This window comes from Pinus tabuliformis, chromosome 9 (genome assembly GCF_031772625.1).
Source record: "Pinus tabuliformis cultivar Carrire ecotype Pingquan chromosome 9, CPIR1, whole genome shotgun sequence".
NCBI classification, from domain to species: Eukaryota; Viridiplantae; Streptophyta; class Pinopsida; order Pinales; family Pinaceae; genus Pinus; species Pinus tabuliformis.
In genome coordinates, this window is record NC_142307.1 from 1,716,673,837 (window position 1) to 1,716,690,678 (window position 16,842).

A 16,842-nucleotide genomic window follows, 5' to 3' on the forward strand; every position below is an offset into this window, starting at 1 on the left:
CTCGTGGAGGCTGTTTGAGCCCATACAAGTCTCTCTTGAGTCTGCACATGTTAGTCTCCTTGTTGCATGTCTCAAACTCCTCTAGCTGCTCAATATAAATCTCCTCCTCAACAACCCCATTGAGGAATGCTATTTTAATGTCCATTTGATGGATCTTCCACCCCAACTGTGCTGCAATGGCTATAATGGTCCTAACAGACGAATATCTAGCCATTAGGGCAAATGTTTTGTCGCAATCAATGCCCTCAACCTGTGAGAACCCCTTGGCCACAAGTATTGCCTTATATTTCTCAATGCTCCCATAAGCCACATGCTTGATCTTGTAGACCTAATGAGAACCCACCACGGATTTACCCTTAGGCCTTGGTACCACCTCCTAGACATCATTTTTCATGATGGAGGCATATTCCTGCACCATGGCATCTCTCCACACCTGCTGAGTGGTTTCCTCTTGGTAGCTTGAAGGCTTAACATCCAATAACTTCGCCACGAGTGCCATATACCTTGTATACCTCTGTGGTTGTTTTCTCTGTCGAACTGATGTGCTAGGAACACCAACTCACTCTTGTGCCTCCTCGATCAACTACTCTGCCCATCTCACTCTCCTTCTCCCTATGCTAGGAGTCACGGCCTGAGTGGGCTCCACTATCTCGTCCACTTGCATGTCCTGTTGATTTGTGGTAGCATCAGACGTGCTCTAGCCATGAAAATTGGTGGAGAGGCTAAGGCACATTAGATCTCCAAGACCCAGAAATCGTTTGGGGCAATTCCACCCGGATGGAGAGATATTAAAATAATTAATATTTTTAATGAGACCCTAAGTCTAAACTTAGGAAAATTAAAATATTAATGTGTATTAATATAAGATGGGTGAGAAAGTTCTAAATGACGAGGATCAAGCCAAATCTAATCTTAGCCATTGATTAGGGACTTAATCTCTGCTGTTGAATCGTCAACAGGAAAAATATAAGAGGAGGCTTGAGGGTCAGTTGGAGATACACCAAGTTGATCAAGAATTCAATTTTCTGGGGCAAGGTTTGGTGAGAAAATCGAGTTAGTGATCTAATGTAGCAAGGGGTAGTTCGACAGAAGGCCGAGAATACATATCAGAGAGGCAAAGAAAGTGCCAGAGAGACAGCGCAGAGCCTTGGAAGGCTGATGCAGAGGCTAAGGAGGTCAGCGTAGGTGACGCAGAGGGCCAAGGGGTTGACGCAGAGGGCTAAGAGGCTGACGTAGAAGCAGCAGAGGCTAGCAGAGCTGACGCTGGGCTGAAGAGGCAACGCTGAGGAACTTTCGTGGGGCAGACTGGGAGCTGAGAGGCAGACGCAAAGCAGAAGAGGGTGACGCAATTCTAGAGAGAAGCTTGGAGCAGCTTTCGTTGTCCAGCTAAGGAACTGTCGAAGTTGCTGTGGGATCAATCATCCAGTTGCTGATTAACCAGAATATCTGTCTTCGAGGAGAGGTACTTTTGCCAAGGAAATTCTCTAAAGGGTGAGCCATTTCTGGCACCCTAGTCGTATTCAGAAAGCTGCATAATAATAAAACCCTCATATCTGCTACACTAGTTTTTCCGCATTGGGTTTTATCCGGGGACGATCCAAAAATAACGGTGTCCCTTGTGTGATTGTCTCAGTTATTTCAATTGCTGATCTGTATATGAGTTAAGGCTGCATTTGTGTTTATTTCGGTATTTATATTGATAAATAACTTGTTAATGGAAAGAACAAGTAGGAGATAATAAACCAGATAATGCAGTATGGATTTCTGATGTGTCAGACTTAGAAATTTCAACATGTCCCCCTTGTCCCCATGTTGCTCGACCTATGCATCAATGTGTACAACTATAGTTTGAGGTGCTGGCTGAGCCTCCTGCTTGGGAGCGTGCTCCTCCTCCTCCTGCACTATAGCCTGCTCACGCTCTAAGGACTTCCTCAAAGCCCTTTCTTTCTCAAACTTCACATCTCTCTTGATGAATGTCTTCTTAAGTGCTGGTACATAATACTGTATTCCTTGGTTGTCTCGCTGTAGCTCACAAAGATGCCCTTCTCTGATGTGGGCTCCAATTTCGACCTTTTCTCTGCTAGTACATGGCAGTACACTAGGGTGCCAAATATCCAGAAATGTGACATGTCTAGTTTCTTGCCTGTAAATGCCTCCTTTGGTGTAACTCAACCCAACACCCTATGTGGGATGAAATTCCACAAGAAAACTGTTGTATTGCATGCCTCAACCCAAAGAAACTTGGGTAGCCACTGGTCATGCAACATGGGTTTCACTGCTCCAACATGACCCTATTTTTGCACTTTGCCACCCCGTTTTGCCGAGGGTTATATGGTGTGGTCAACTCCCTCCTAATGCCTTCCTTGGCACAAAACTCCTTGAATGCATTTGAGGTGTACTCCCCATCTTTATCTGACCTCAACACCTTGATTTTCTTGCTAAATTGGTTCTCAACCAAGGCCTTAAACTCCTGAAACTTCGAGAAGACTTTGTCCTTTTTCTTCATAAAGAATATCCAAGTCTTTCTCGATTGATCATCTTATGAGTTTTCTAATACCCAACAACTAATTTGAACAATATTCTGAGATGCAAGAACTAGAAACTGAACTGCGAAATTCACTGATCAAATATATTGAGTATTCTAATGAAATTGCAACGGAAAATAAATTCACGAAGACACAAGCACACAATTAACAAAACACTAGAAATACCCAGGAAACCTCAATTGGGGAAAACCTTGCTAATTTGTGTGTTTTATTGATCTGCTCAAAAAAATCTTAGTAATTAATTACAAAGCACTAGAAAAATTCTTTTCCAACTCTCTGTTCCTCAACACAATATCCTGCACACCCTAGACCAATTCAATCCGCCTCTCTTGCGCAACTGTACAAATTGTACAGGCTGAACTGCCTCCTTGCATAGGTTATCTCAACCTCCTCAAGTGATGCACTCTAGCTCTTTTTGAACTCACGTGCTGATCTGGAACTATTTTCTTGAGCTCAAAACACACAAATTCTTGCTAGTGCATAATCATATGTCTCACCAAGTTTGTGCCCTTCTCTATATAGAATCAAATTGCTCTTCAACTCAAGCGAACTGGCTCCTTAAATCCAAGTCGAATTGCCTCACTGAACTCAAGTCTAATTGACATCTTGAACTCAAGTAAACTAGCCTCTTGAACTTGAGTCAAACTGCCTCACTAAATTGAAGTCAAACTGAGATAAAATCTCCATGCATGTTGAGTTTGATTTACTCTTTTTGACTATAGGAAAATTAAGAGAATTCTCCTAAGTCAACACTAAGAGAAAGTAAGATTGCGCCTTAGCTTCACATGTGCGTTCTTCTACCAAATTTGGTGCTCTTCTAAATTTAGGAGAACCCCTCCTTCTCTAACTTCAATTAACAAGTCTATGAAGGTGACTTAGTACTTGTACCCCATGAGGGATACTGAAGAGAAGGGACCACAAACATCTGAATGAACAAGGTCCAAGATGCCCTTGGCCCTGTTGTCTTTGCTAGGAAAAGAGGTTTTGGCATACTTGCCAAGTGTGCAACATTGGCAGCCTTGTTGCTATTTCGTTGAGAATTCTTAGCGCACCATGGTGCAAATGCCCCATACGCCTATGACATAACTCCCCTAGCTCCCTACTTGAATCACAACTCACTCTGCTGGTCAGTGCTGCAACTGTCTCAAACTGCAATCTATACAGGTTCTTATGTCTAGCCCCAATATGCTTGGCCACCTTGGAGTTTTAGGGTTTTATGAAAACCCTATGTTGTCTGAAGGTCACCTCGTTTAGTTTTGTAGCATCAGATATGTGTTCTAGTCTTGACTTTGGTTAGAGAGGTTTAGAAAGACAAGAGATCTAGAACCCATAAAAAGTTTAAGGAGAAAACATCGAAAGATGCCTCAATTAAGTTTTTTTGTTTGTTTGTTTGTTTCCCATAGGAAAGAACCGAGCTGATCAACCCCAAAGGTGATCAAGCCCCGCGGCCTACTAGCTGAGCCTAACCCCAAGGGCGTTGAGGAGAATTGACCCTGTGACCTCCTGATCGGCGAGGTACTTTAACAATGGGGATTTGACTGGTTGAGCTAACTGTTGGGGCTACCTCAATTAAGTTAATTAGTCAATAATTAAATATTTCCTAAGTCTAACTTAGGAAAAGTGATTAATTAACATGAATTAATTGAGAAAGGTGATATTTCTCTAGAAAATCACATGCATCAACTTAGAGATGATCTTAGCCGTTGATGAGGAATTAATCATGGCCGTTGATGAGCCAACGAGAGATTATACGAGGAGGTCGATGGGTTTGGAGCAAGACACTGAGAAATTGATTTCCTTGGTAGATCGAGCTATCCAACAGGAGCAGCTGAGCAGGGAGGAGGAATTTGAGCCAGAGTGGAAGAAATGTCAGTGAGGGGGTAGAGACAGTGAATCTGGAGGAGATTCTAGTTCTGGAACGGCAACAACAAGTGACAAAAGTATTCCACTGTGAAGCTGCGCAGGGGTTGCGCAGATGCTTCAGTGAGCAGTTCGATATAGCTGAGAGGGAGGTCGATTCAGCTTCCAGAGGCCAGGATAATTTTCTAGAGGGTTGGATAGTCACTTCCAGCAGTAGAGACATGCATGATGGCTTGATCAGATGCTGAACAAAGCCGCACGTGGAGGGTTTGCACAGAGGCAGTGCAAAGGCCTACGCAAGGGTTTGGATGACCAAATTTTCTGATGTACCCAGTGCTGGGATTGCTTGTGGAGAGAGAATTTTCTCTCTAATATTTTTGTTAGATATTTGCTAATTGGATAGCCAGCTGGGCATCCATAGATTGTACTCAGATTATTTCACTGTTGCATAATAATAAAACCCTCATCTGTTGCACCGGTTTTCCCGCATTGGGTTTTTCCAGGGACATTTGTCCAAAAATAATTGTGTCAAATTTTTGTGTGTGTGCTCTATATTTCTCAGTTCCAACATTTTTATTTTCCGCAACATTTTTATGGTGAAAATTGCAGTTGTGATTTTATTCGTTATTTGCTGTAGAAAATAAACTGCACTTAATATTAAACAGTTAGAAGAATAATTTCCAGTTGCTGCAATAGATTAAAAATTTCACATGGTATCAAAGCAAGTTTGACAGATCAGAGGCTCAAAGATGGAAAGGGAGAAATTTCGCAATTCAGAGGCAGTCTGAGCGAATTTCTTCTGATTTGCGCGAGGCTGGCTAGGCAATTCGAATCGCTGGATAGGGGTTCGATTTTCCTAGTTGCAGAGTGTAGGAAAGATCGATTTGTTTAGTAGTAGTTCCAACAGGAAATAGTGTAGCTGGGAAGCAACTCCGGGGAGCAGATCAAATATTTCGTTGAGTAGATCTAGGCATAGATGTTTTTGCAGCAACTTTGCAATAGCAGAATTAGCGTCAGGTGGAAGAGAAATAACACACTGAGGGATTTTTCTCAGAGGGCTTCCAGATTCAGTTTTTTGAAGGAAGTTCTTGATTTCCAGTTGCAGGTGGCAATAACAGCAGAGAGAATTGCGCATTCCAGGAGGGAGTGCAAGTAGAATTGTGTGCAGCCAAGGAGGAAAGGAGGAGATTCTTGTTTATTTCCCAGTTGTGAGCTTTGTAGAAAATGGCCTTAGTAGGACTTCGAGATAAGGACAGGCTAGATGGTGCATCCAACTTTTGTATCTAGAAAGCCAGAATAGCTTTTCTGCTAGATAAATTTTGTCTGAAGTCGTATGCAGAGAGAGTTGTAGCTTTACTGACAAAACCACAACAGCTAGAGAACTATAATAAGGAGATGGCCAAGGCGAAGTGGTTGATCCTCGATGGAGTTCGAGATCATGTAGTCTCACACATAGTGGCCAAGAATACGACCAAAGAAATGTGGGATGCTCTTGCATCACTCTACCAAAATCCTTCCGAGAATCGGAAGATGTTCTTGAAGGAGAAGCTGAGAACCACTAGGATGCAAAAGGGAGAAGGAGTTACTCCCTACCTCACCAGGATTCAGGATGTCTGGAATGAGCTTGCCGCAATTAGAGAGACACCTCAAGACAATGAGCTGGTGCATGTAGCTATCAATGGTTTCACTGAGGAATGGGCTACTTTCATCCAAGGTATCACTGGACGAGATCAACTACCAAGTTGGGATCAATTGTGGGCAAATTTCACGCAGGAGGAGATGAGACTTGCTCTAGTCAAGAGTAGTCTCAGTGGCAGCAACAAAGGATCGAAGAGTGTGAAGGAGGAGGAGAATGTAGCCCTTGCATCGAAGGGAAAGGCAAAGAAAGGTCCTAGTCAGGGACAAGGCTCACAGGGAGGAGAAAAGAAGAAAAATGATCTGTCGAAGATCAAGTGCTTTAGGTGTGGTGAGTTTGGTCACTACAATACCCAGTGTCCAAAGAGAAAGAAGGACAAGAAGGAGAAGCAGGAGCAGGTAGCAGCTTTGGCGGAGATCGACAATTTGTCTTCCAAGTTGGAGGATGAATTTGCTTTGTATGCAGCTATACCTCCAGGAGAGAAGTGGGGTGACATTAAACTTTAGCCGCCAGAGTTGAAGAGATTTAGGCAGGGTCCATAGAGGAGCAAAAACATTTGCAGATTACTCATATGGATCATTACCCTTGCTGCAGGAGCCCACAGTATTCAGTAGCAGATGGATCAGTGTCAGCATGGCGCAACTAGATCTTGACGGACAATTGCAAATCTAGTTGCAGTCGGATGTTGAGGGGCGCAGAGCAGCAACAATGCAGACACTTACTTAGTGGACAATGCAAAGACTAGTAGCAATCAGAGACTCAGGAGACAATTGCAGCATAGGGACATAGTTGATTCAAAGTTTTTGTTCTTAGTTGCAGTAGTTGCAACAAAAACAACATGAGATCAGTTGCAGTGCAGTGCAGAGTTGGCAGCAGTACATGGTGTACAATGCAGTGTCAGCAACAACACAGATGCAGGTTGGTTCAGCTCAGAGTAGCAGATGGATTAGAGTATGCATAGTAGTTGGTGGGCAGTGGCAGGTTATCACAGTTGTCAGACATTAGCAACGTGTATGGGAGGATGTTATGAGATAGTAGAACACCTTCCTCACTAAGAGGGAGTGTTAGTTTTGTAGCATCGAACAGGTGTTCTAGTCTCGAATTTGGTCAGAGAGGCTTAGAAACACATGAGCTCCAAAATCTAGAATTTTTTTAAGGAGAAAACACCTAGAGATGGCTCAATTAAGTTAATTAGTGAATAATTAAATATTTTATAACTCAGGAAAATTGATTAATTAACTGAAATTAATTGAGAAAGGTGATATTTCTCTAGAAACTCACATGGATCAACTTAGAGATGATGTTAGCCGTTGATGAGGATTTAATCATGGCCATTAGTGAGCGAATGAGAGATTATAAGAGGAGGTCGATGGGGTTGGAGCAAGACACTAAGAGATCGATTTCCTTGGCAGATTGAGCTATCCAACAACAACAGCTGAGCAGGGAAGAGGAGTTCGAGCCAGAGGGGAAGCAAAGTCAGTGAGGGGCAGAGACAGTGATTCTGGAGGAGATTCCAGTTTCGGAGAGGCAACAACAAGTGACAAAAGTATTCTAATGTGAAGTTGCGCCGGGGTTGCATAGATGCTTTAGTGAGCAGTTCGATATAGCTGAGAGGGAGGTTGATTCAGCTTCCAGGGGCCGGGATAATTTTCCAGAGGGCCGAAGAGTCACTTCCAGCAGTAGAGATAGGCAGAACGGCTTGATTAGAGGCTGAACAGAGCCACACGTGTGAGGGTTTGCGCAGAGGCAACGCAGAAGGCCAACGCAAGGGTTTGGATGATCAAATTTTCTGAGGAACCCAGTGTTGATTGCTTGTGGAGAGAGAGAATTTTCTCTCTAATATTTTTTGTCTGATATTTGCTTGATTAGATAGCTAGCTAAGCATCCATAAATTGTACTCAAATTATTTCATTGTTGCATAATAATAAAACCATCATTTGCTGCACTGTTTTTCCCGCATTGGGTTTGTTTAGGAACATTTGTCCAAGAATAACTGTGTCAAATTTTTGTGTGTGCTCTATATTTCTCAGTTCCAACATTTTTATTTTCCATAGCGTTTTTATGGTGAAAGTTGTAGTTGTGATTTTATTCGTTATTTGTTGTAGCAAATAAACTGCAGTTAATATTAATCAGTTAGAAGAATAATTTCTAGTTGCTGCGATTAAAAATTTCACACTTCGTACCCTTTATCCTCCAATGTTGAAACTGAAATGATGTTCTTCTTGAGCCTTGGAACGTAACAGATATCTCTGAGAAACAAAGGGTTTCCCGACTCCCTCTCAAATCTGACTGTACCAGTGCCCTTAACTCGATATTTTTAGTCATTTCCCATCTCAATATGGAACTACATGTCCTTCTTTGTCAGTTTGCTGAAGTAGTTCTTGTTCCTCGTCATATGACAAGATGCACCGCTGTCTACATACCATAAGTTGGTAGTCACTGAGCTTGCCATGCAAGCAATAAGTGAGAACTCCTCAAAATGAGAAGAAAACTCATCTGTCTTTGTAGAGGTTGTTACTTGGTCTTTCTTGGATCCTTTCTTTCTATTAGGCACTTAGTTGCCTAGTGCCAAAACTAGTGGCACGAAAAGAATTTGATCTTGTTGAGATATATCTTCTTTTCGCCCTTGGAGCTCGACTCACCACCACCAATGTTCTTCTTGCCCTTCTCTAAAGCCTTAAATTTGACAATTAACAAAATAACATAATTTAATGCCCTAAATTTGACAAGTAACAAGATAATTAATAAAACTTATGCTCAGATTCCATATTTAACCAGACAGTCAATTTTAGCCAGAATTTGGCAATTCTGTGGGACACCTAATCCTCTAAGGGTTATGGTGTGGAAGTTAAATAGTCAAAGGAGTCCAAGAGACGTTGGAAGATGAATCCAACAGTCACAAGAATGTATTATAAATGTACATCTATGTTAATAGTAAAAGCAATTCATTGTTTTATCACTCATGTTTGCTCACATTCCATGTGTGTCTAACATGGTATCAGAGCTACAGGAGAATTCTGGCCCTGCTCCAATTTGAGCCACTTGTTTTGTGGCCTCTCTACATGTCAATTTTGTCTTCCCTGTTTGTCAGGCTGCAGACCTGCACCAAACTGTTTCTATATTTCTCTGTCCACAGTTCCAAAATAGCAAAAAAAAAGCGACACTCTCCTCTTACTCAGCGTGAAGCTTGGGGAAGCACAATAGGGGAAGTGAAACATTTCAAATTCTCCAGGGCACATCTTGTTGCTTGGGTGTCGATGCCAATGCTGATGGTATTTATTTTTTGATGCTATGCATATTTGTAAATGCAGACTCATTGTAATAATAATCATAATCATTGTCAACAACATAATCACATTAATTATGAGGATTGTAGGTGATAGGTTACTAAGTCCATTAACTTGGTTTCCTTCCCTTAATTTCAATGGATTTGATTGTTAGCTGGATCCAGGCCCTCATTATCTTTATCAAGCACCAGAGCCAGAGCACTGCCCTTGCTCTTTGGTGTTAAACACTGTTGAACCGGCCCAACTCTGTCTTCACACCCGATGATTCCATATATATTACTGCTCTTCGGTTAACGCCTGGTCCTCTGCCCACATACCATAGTTGAATGTTGGTCCTCTGCTTGCATACCACAGTTGAATGCCGGTCCTCTGCCCGCATACCACAGTTGAACGTCCGTCCTTTGCCCACATACCACAGTTGAACGCCAATCCTCTACCCGCATACCACAATCCTCTCCATCGGTCTATAACGTTGGGTTTTTAACTATGGTATAACCCTGCCATACGTTGATTGGTATAACACTCCACCTCACCATACACTGAATATATAACACTCTCCCCGTTGCAAAGTATTTAATGTTGGCCCAATCCAGAACATAAAGTATATAACATTGACCTAGTGTATGTATTACGTTGAATGCATTACACACCCTTTCTCCCAGTATAATACCACAGTCCACGCTGTCCATATAACATTTCTCCACAATCATACCTCCCTCGTGGCTTGGTTACGTTGAATGGTATATGTTGAACGGTGTCCACCTCATGTTTAACATTGTAAAGCAAAATTGAATCTTTTTAGTGGAAATGCTTTGGGCACTACTCAAACATAGTATCCTAAGGTCCACTTCCTTCCAGAATGATTCATATCGGCCAGGAATGCTTGCTAATCGTGTGTAGAATAAGCGCTTTGAAAGCTCATTGCATTTCTCCACAGTAGTCGGTTCCTGGATATATTGCTTGTTCTACTCCAATAGTTGCTTGTAATAGGCACTACCATGCTTTGCTACAAACTGTGAAGCCACAACTGCCTTGTTCTGTAGTTGAACCAACTTTGAAGCCATGTCCTCCGAAGGGAGACGAGTGATTTGCACGGGCCAGGTGACAACATTTTAGAAAACATTGAATGAAGTGAGCAGTGAGTTTATTGAAGGTCACAGTTGATATATGTGTTTAATTTCCTTGAAGCAGTGATTCATTTGCTTAGTTTGAGCAATGGTATGTGTGTTGAGTATTTAACCTTGTATGTGTGGTGAAAGTTTATATGCATTGGGATGAAATGGTTTTTTGAGCTACCAACGTTTGAATACTTCTAAGCATCTATTGTTACTAGGAAGGATATAAAGTTGGTCATTGATATCTTGGATTTATTCACAAAAGGATTTGGATGTCAGACTTCATTTTCTTCAACAAAATTTTCTAAAGATTAGAATTCTCTTCATGAGATATTGTGACATTGTCAACGCACAAGACTGATATATAGACAAGGCAGATTGAGAGCAATGTTGGGTGTATTTTATATAAAAGATGATATTTTTCATTTGTTGAATCTTTATTTTGCAAATGGCCTGAATTAATAATGTATTAGAGTTATTGAATACCTTGATACAATCCATTATTGATTTTTTGCAGCTTGAATCTCAACTTCAGCAAGATGAGTTACAACAGAAAAGGCATCCTTCTGAACTTGTTTTTGTTCAGAACAATCCCCTCTATGACTTTGAAACATGATCCTATCAGCAACCAACAAGTCATCAAGTCAATAATGTTGAGGTTGATTCAGATCAAGTGCTCATTTCAGAAGCAGATTTGAATACAGGTGTGGAAATTCAATCTGCACTTCCCAAGCCAATCATTAGACCTTGGGAAGAGCTTGTCAACAACAAGCACAAAACAGGTCTTGGATATGATAAGGAGGCGTCCTTTCATATTCTAGACTATTCCAAGCCCATTCAATTTCAAAGTGTTGGGTTTCTTCATGGCGGTTCACCTTCACCTGTTCCAGATTCTACTCCTCCACATTCGCAGCCAAAAGTTGTTAAATGCCAACACTGTGACCGAGTTGGCCATATGAAAGACCACTGTTTTGATCTTCATCGATGTGAGCACTGTCATAAAACCACTCATTCTTCAAACAGATGCTTCAGAAACAAGCCTCCTGCAAGAACAAAGATTCATCTTGGATGGATTGCTTGTTGGCAATGGGTTTCAACAACCAAGAAGATATTTCAGTCATATAACAGAATTTTTTCTGGAGTATTGAACAGTCTCGCAGTTGAGTTTTCTCCATCTTCTCACCTTGTATCTGACAGGGGGGCAGTGATGGTCATATACAAGTTTCAAAGCGACATCAAGCAAGCCTGAGCCACAACTTGCCATACTAGATTTAGAGTTATAGCCAGAGACAACGATGCCCCTGAGCATGCCTTTGGTTGGTGGTCAGCCTTAAACCATCTATGCGGGGTTGAGACCTCCCTTTTCAGGTTGAGCTTCTCCCTCTTCAAAGAATTGGGGACACTTCCTCTAACATAAGACTTCAGCTTCTTGCCAGTTCTGGAAGAGTTCTAGGAATTGCATTAAGCATTCCAGAGTTGGTGGTCATCCTTAAACCACCGCAGGTTGAGACCTCCCTTTTCAAGTTGAGGTTCTCCCTTTTTATGCAGGTTGTAGACCTCCCTTCTTTCAGGTTGAGGTTCTCCCTTTTTATGCAGGTTGTAGACCTCCCTTCTTTCAGGTTGAAGGTCTCCCTCTTCAAAACATTAATAAGCACTTCCTCTAGCAGAAGACCTCAGTTTCTTGCATGATTTGGAAGAGTTCCAGGAACTGCACTAAGCATTCCAGTGTTGGTGGTCATCCTTAAACCACCACCTCGTACTAACATTTCAGAGAGCACATTCAGCCTAGTGCTGCCATCCATATTTTTTCACATTTTGTATTACAACTCTCTTCTTGGACTCATACATACCCCTTCAAATTAAGGGGGGAATGTTGTACACCTAATCCTCTAAGGGTTATGTTGTAGAAGTTAAACTGTTAAAGGAGTCCAAGAGACATTGGAAGATGAATCCAACAGTCACAAGAATGTATTATAAATGTACATCTATGTTAATAGTAAAAGCAATTCACTGTTTTATCACTCATGTCTACTCACATTCCATGTGTGTCTAACAAATTCATTTTCAAGTACTTTCCTGAAACTCTTGTTTGAAGACATTTTTGGTTTGTTGTTGCTCTTGCTTCTGCTACCAAACCGATCTTTTCCTCCTAGCCTATCTGGGATCAACCTATCTCATTCTTAGATCCAAAAGACTCCGTATTTGAAGTCTTCTGGCCCCCATGCCCAAAACCCCAAGAACAATTGCTCAAGCCTCTGTGTTTCTCTCCATATTTTTGTAGTCTTTGCTCTTCCCACAGTTAGAAATCAAACCCTCCTTTCATGATCCTTCATTTTTTTGGTTCCCCTTCTAAATTCCTCCTCTTCTCCTTATATCGCCAAGGTTTCTTCATTGCCCCAATCTCTCCACTGCCTTCAATTAAATCCTCTTGGGAATTTGTAGGCGGTTACCGCCCTTGAACACAGTGGGTTCATTATTTGAGGTCACTGTCTTCTTTTGACAACGAGACTTCATAAAATGCCTTAATGAGTTATTTTTTAGTTGGTTGTATTTCATTACCTTTAGTTAATATATTATGACTTCTTTTGGTTTTAGTTTGAATAACAAATTAATATATATTTAATTCCCTTTATGTTATATATGTTTAATATATTCCCATATATATGTTATGTTATATGTGTTTAATTGCAAATACATATAGGATAGTTTCTTTTTTTAGTATATATATATATATATTATAATTCCTTTGTATTTTGTACAATATATTGCATTTACCTTTTATTTTATATAATATAGTTATATGCATTATGATGGTGGTACACACATTAAGTATCCCACTCAATATATTTTTGAGAGTTAAGTTTTTACTTAGTATTTCAATAATGAATCCATTTATCCTTTACTTGGGTATTTTCATAATGAGTTAGTATATATACTAGTGCAATACATGTGATACATGCATATGTAGCTATCACATGCATGCTAATATTCCTATGCTTCCTGTAACTCGAGATGGGTCATTACACCTTCAATTTGCCCCCTTTACTAGCTAGGGCAAAGTTCTCCTCATCTTCGGTCTTGGTGCAAGATCCTAATTGAGCATGTTTGTGGAGTTCTTCTTGAACACAATCACTCCCAGTTCAGAAGCTTCTCCCTAGCTCATATTTCATCCGTAAAAGTTTTCCAAGCCTTGGTGAAACCCATTAGGGCAAAACTCACTAGGTCTATATCTGGAACTGTCTCACCTACACCAACGAACTCATCCTTTACTTGGGTAAAGTTGGTGAGGTAAGACACAACATAATTTGACTTGGACATCTTGATGGTCCTCAGTTTATCCTTCAACACTAGCTTCTTGGCCTCACTCGAACCCTGATAGAGGCCAATAATGGTCGTCCACATAGCTTTGGATGACTTCTTTCCAGTCAAGTGAGGAATAATGTGGTCTTTGACTCCTTCCAAGATGATTCTTCTCGCCTTGGCATCTCTTCTGTTATGCTGAGCCAACTATTGAGGGTCATTGGGGGCGACTGAGAAATTATCCACAAATTCCTATATGTCTTGTTCCTCCAACACCACACCAATTATCTCACGCCATGAGCAGAGGTTGGATGCTTTGTCCAACCTATCCTCAAATTTAAGACCCTGATACACCATTATGTCAATTCACACTTCTCAAAAACCCTAGCGACCGAGTCGAATTGGTGAACTCCCTCCCTCTGAATGTATAACTTGTTCCTGAAGATAAAACACATGCTTGGTCTTCAATCAGAGGCTACGCTCTGATACAATGTTAGATTTCCTTAAAACTCAATAACTGATCTATGATTTACTAAGCATGTAACCAGAAAACAACTAAATTGTTGTTCTGAAACTTAAATCACAAATACAAGTGAGTTTTCTAACCATAACATGCACAACAAAAGTAAATAGAACTGAAGACAAACACATGCAACACATGAAACATTGGATATACCCAGGAAACCCCAACTTCGGGGACAACCTGCAAATTGTATGTGCTTTTCTATTAGCTTAAATAAAATAATCTTCAGATATTATTACAATAAGGGAGCACTTCCCTTTTACAACAAAAACCCTCTAAACAATTCCCAAGCAAAAACAATTCACCCACAACGCACTTCTGCTGCTGTATGGTCATGCAGTACGACCTCCTTGTGCACTTATGCTATTGTATGGCCGTGCAATACGACCTTTCTCTGTGCACTTGTGCTGTTGTATGGTTGCGCTGTAGCTAGGATGAGATAGAGCTGTTCAACCCTCTCGTTCCCTCCCTCTTGGTTACTGATCTTGCTTACAGATTGTTGAAACCCTAACTTCCTCTTGTTGAGCTAACACACACACTCTATGCCAATTGAACTAGCCACTTCTACACCTTATTTCCCCTTACAAGTCGACCTAGGCTCACAATCACCTTCAATGACTGAGATTATATCTTGATGAAGGGTTGAGATCTAATTACATGTTGACTTTGGGCCTTTTAATTTTTCCTAGATTCAACATTAGGAAACAATTAATTAAATTAATAATATGCTAAGTGTCTGTCTTGTGGGTCCCTCTACTAGCCTTGGCACCTAGGCAAGCATAACTCTTGCTGCTCTACTCCAATCGATAAGAACACTATGTCACTGTCTATTCTATGCCCTATGGGCTAATCTTATGGATGTATAAAAAACCCTAAAACATTTCTTATCTTTGAAAACTTAGATTCCCATTTCTCAATTTGAACCTATGTTTTTGCTTTTGGTAACATAAAAAAGTGCAGAATTCTATGAGTTGTTTAGTGTTAGAAACTCAACCAATTCGGATAAGCTATCCAATTTTACCTTTGCATTAAATGAGCCATCCTCCATAAGGGCAGGGCATGCCCTCTTTTTCGAACATACCAAAGGTGCGACATCCTTTTTAGACAATTTTGTTAGAATCTCTCTTTTTTTTGTTTGGGGGTGGGGGTGGGTGTGGGCAGATTGTGATTTGGAAAGCACTTTGAGTCATAAGGGCCTCCATGAGAAAAATCATAAGCACATAAACCATGATGATTGAAATTTGTATGTTGTAGACACAAACCTCCCAAGCCATGATGAGAACATTGGTGCATGTTGTCGCAAATTCTAGCAGGTCTGGTGAAAGGATCCACTGATTGAGGGGCCAAACCTCATGGAAACAATGAGGAAGGGTTTCCACTATCACCTCAACAACTTGTTTCTTGCTCTTTAGTGGGATTTCAACCACAAGGGAGGCTTCCCTATATCACCTATAAGATATTCTAACACTAGGGTTCAAGATGACTTATTTTTGAAGGTTTAAGGATGGATAGAGGGCTTGGCAAGGCCAAAGATGACCAAGGTATTCAAAGCTAGGGTTCAAGCTCTCTAAGGTTAGACCAATAACAAGGTTGCTATAAGTTAGGGTTTGAATGATAATATTAGGGCATGCAATGGCATATAACAGCCTAAAAAACCGTCCAAGTGATATTTGATAAGAAAGGAACAAGGGTTTCCAATAAAGACTAGGGCTAAACTCAAGAAAATAGGTTCAGGGTTGTTAGATGTGTATACACAACAAGAAAAGAGGCGATGTCGACCCTTCTAGGACATGCAAAGCAATCTGCAATGATATATTTTACTTTTAGAGGGTTTATAGGGATTGATCTACAATTTAGAGCCACTTTCAATCAATAAAACAACACTTTTACACACAAATCTGCTCCTAAACCCTAGCGGCTGCCCTAGCCGTCTAGGAAAGAGAAATTTAGAGAGGTTTTTAATTGGTTTTATGGCGATTGACATACTTATAGATCAGTGCCTTAACCTACAAGGAAAAGTGGAGTCTTAATGGAACAAAATACCAAGGATGGACAATGATGGAGTAAGGGGGAATGCTCTAGGGCATCCACTTTTAAAACCCTAGTTATTATTCTTATGAGGGGAGAAATTAATTATAAGGTATGCACATAAAGAGTTTCCTTATAGGCTATGAAGAAGACAATTTTACATTTAATTATGGAGCAAAGTTTCAATAATGATAAACATTTAGACATGGAACAAGAGAAACCCTACTTTAAACATGAAAGCATGCAAAATATCAATAATTAGCAATAAACTTACAAAATCTTCCACAATAACACTTCTTTCAATCCTAGAATAATGTCTCCAAGCAAAAGTCTCATCCAATAGCAAGTCGCATCCATAAAAGATCACATTATGCTTAAGTAGCAAAAAAGTAGCTAGTTCACACTCTCTTTTGGAGAGGTCGAATTACATGTGTGTGATGATGAAAAGAGAAGTGAGGGGGAGGCTCTATTTATATGAGCCTTCTCCCACTCACTTTACAAATAAAATAACTAAGAAGCCCTATTGACAAGTTCATTTTGAGTGTTC

General features: G+C 40.7%; 1 protein-coding gene and 1 pseudogene across 3 annotated transcripts in view; one reads left to right on the forward strand and one right to left on the reverse strand.

Annotated features, from left to right (window-relative positions):
- The window catches only part of LOC149155562 (cytochrome c biogenesis protein CCS1, chloroplastic-like), a 132,287-nt gene that overhangs the window by 20,698 nt on the left and 94,747 nt on the right, over nt 1-16,842 (forward strand). The gene's annotated exons all lie outside the window — the stretch shown is intronic.
- On the reverse strand, nt 10,058-10,415 carry LOC149155563 (uncharacterized; annotated as a pseudogene).